Below are 2918 nucleotides of genomic sequence, written 5' to 3'. Positions count from 1 at the left end.
CTTCATAAATGGCATTGGGGTAATTTACTTTCCATATCCATACCATCAAAATAAAGTTAGGGACTTACCTCCTACCATATCCAGAATAAATTACAGATGGGTTAAAGCCTTATATGTGAACATGAAAACCTGTGGTAGATTCAAGATGGCTATAATTCTTTGCCATTTCTCTCATCCAGAGATGGAGTATAATCCCCCTGCTTGAAGCTGGGCCAGCCCTATGCCCTCTTCACCCACGTAGAGAAGTCACGCTGAGACCTCTGAGGCTAGGCCACAAGAAGATATGTCTCTCTCCCTTCATCTCTCGGTGTGTGTCTGGGAACCCTGATTCTCCAAGTAAATAGTCCAGCTACCTGCTGAAAACGGAGCCCATGAGGAGAGGACAGACATGGAGGAGTGTTGAGACAGCAAGTGTTCCAGAAGGGTCTATCTGGGGCCTTCCAGTGTCTCTCACCTCCAGGGGTTCCCAGTCCTAGCTGCTGACTGCTTGTGGCTACATGAGAGGCCCCAAGTGAGACCAGCAGAGCTGCCCAGCCAGATGTCATTACCCACAGAACACAGAGGAACAACATGGCTGTTGTTCTAAGCTACTTCATTTTGTGGCGGTTTGTTATGCAGCAGTGGGTGACTGAAGTGCTCCAATATACAGTTTATAGCTACTGTGATGTGTTGAATTGCGACTGCCATTCAACGTACGTTGAAGACCTAACCCCCAAGGTGATGGTATTAAGGGGTGGGGTCTTTTGGGAAGTGACTAGGTAACGAGGAGTCTGCCCTCATGATTGGATTAGTGCTCTTATAAAAGAGGTTGAAGGGAATAGGGTCCTTCTATCCCTCCCCAACGTGAGGACACCTAGATAGCATCATCTGTGAGGAACAGGCCTTCACCAGACACTGAACTTGCCAGCACCTTAATCTTGGACTTCCAGCTTCTAGAACTGCAAGAAATACATTTCTATTATTTATAAATCACCCAGTCTCAGGAAGTTTATTATAGCAGCACAAATGGACTAAGATACCAAGTATTTCAGAATGTGACCTTATTTGGTGATAGAGTCATGGCAGATGATGCAGTTAGTTAAGATGAGGTCACACTGGAGTAGGGTGGGCCCTTAATCAAATATGCTGCTGTCCTTGTAAGAAGAGGAAAACTTGGGCAGGGAAGAGTTACACAGAAAGAAGACAGGTACCTGAGGATAGAGGCAGAGATTGCAACCATGGGCCAAGGAGGCCTGGGGCTCCCAGAAGTTGGAAGAGGCCTGAAAGGATTCTCCTTCAGAAGCTTCAGAAGGAGCATGCACGGCCCCGGCCTGTCAGTCCAGCCAGCCCTAACTGTGAGCCCCCCTGCCAGCGGGACCACTCAGACCTACTTGCAACCTCAAAAGCCATTCACTTTCTAGTTCATTGTGAACCCCTGGAGGGCAGGAACCAAATCTCAATCATGCTTGTGTCCCCCCAGGCTTGGTATTGTGGCTGGTGTGAAAGTCACTCATGCTAGGAACATCCTGAAAAACAGAGCCAGAACCCATGAAAGGGGTTCTGACACTGGCATGCCTGATAACAAAAAGGACCCTGGAAAAACCACAACCGTGCACAGTGGCCATCGCAGCCTTATGCAAAAAATACTTCTGTAAGGACATCTGCTCGGAGACTGCCTGTCCAACCTCAGACTGCTAACAGTCTGATAACTATCACAGTAACTAACAATCAATCACCTTTGTTATTGATCTTTGTAGCCACAGCTCTCAAAACAATTATGTAATCCTCCTCATTTTCCCTTTAATAACCTTAGTCTTCCTTTATCTCCCCAAACATGCACATAGTTTACTATGGCACATGTATTCCCATTGCAATGCCCTACTCTGGAATAAATACCTTTTCTTTTAGAGAGCCTCTCTTTATTATTTAGGTTGACACTTGCATGCAACAGGCATTCAATAAGTATTGAATTCTGTTCAATAAATTCTGTTCTAAGGAAGAGGCAGTAGTGGCTGAGGAGCCTGGACCTCCTACGAGTGCCTTCCACACACAGAATGTCCACTTCCACTCCAGCCCCACATGGCTGTGGTCCCGGCAGCCTTACACAGCCTCCTGGAAGTCTCAGCACCCATTGGAAGGAGGAAACTGAGAGGACATGGCAGGCTAACCTGCTCAGGGTCACGCCTGTCCCAGGCGGGCCAGGCCTGAGTGGACACTGCCCACCAGGGCTCTAATCAGAGCGTTCATTCTACCGCTGCAATTTCTCTAAAAAATTCTAAACGCCATGGGCCGGATATTGTAAAAGCATTTCAAGGTTTGCTCTATTAAAAAAGGAAGGAGGGAAGATTTCGCTAGAAGTCATTGCAACCTCCAAAATAAAATTCTCATTCCAAGTTTTAAATAGAGAAGCTGTCCATTCTTCAGACACAAATAGGATAAAAGTCTTCTTGCAAAGGGAAAAAAACAAAAACTTACACTAGAAAGTGCTCCCCACCTCCGCCTCCCCAGCCAGTAAGAGTCTTAGGATGGGTTTGCCGCTGATTCAAGGTAGACTTTTTACCATGACCTCGGTTGGCGGCCAGAGGTGTGCACCCGCAGAGACGCAAATCATCCGAAGACGGGGTGTAGGAGGTCGCCCGCTTCACCTAAGGACAGCGGGACAGAGAGGGGTCTCCATGGCTCGCTCCGGGACATACGGCTGTGGTCGCCGGAACCCTGGTCTTTGGCCTCGCTCTGGGGGAAGCGACGGCCCCTGCGGTCTGGGTCCCCACATCAGACCAGTTCGTAGAAGTAGGAGAGGCGGACGGAGCTTCTGGAACTTTCGTTTTCCACCAGGAGCAGTCCTAAGCTTGGAGCTGGAACGATTGCTTAAACTGGGCTGGAGAGTTCGGCCCCTCGGGGCGAAAGGAAGCTGATATCCAGCGAAAGAGCGAGTCCAG

Source organism: Propithecus coquereli, unplaced genomic scaffold (genome assembly GCF_000956105.1).
Source record: "Propithecus coquereli isolate 6110/MARCELLA unplaced genomic scaffold, Pcoq_1.0 Scaffold125, whole genome shotgun sequence".
Taxonomy (NCBI): Eukaryota; Metazoa; Chordata; class Mammalia; order Primates; family Indriidae; genus Propithecus; species Propithecus coquereli.
The sequence above is the reverse complement of the archived record's forward strand: the minus strand, read 5'-3'. Positions refer to the sequence as shown.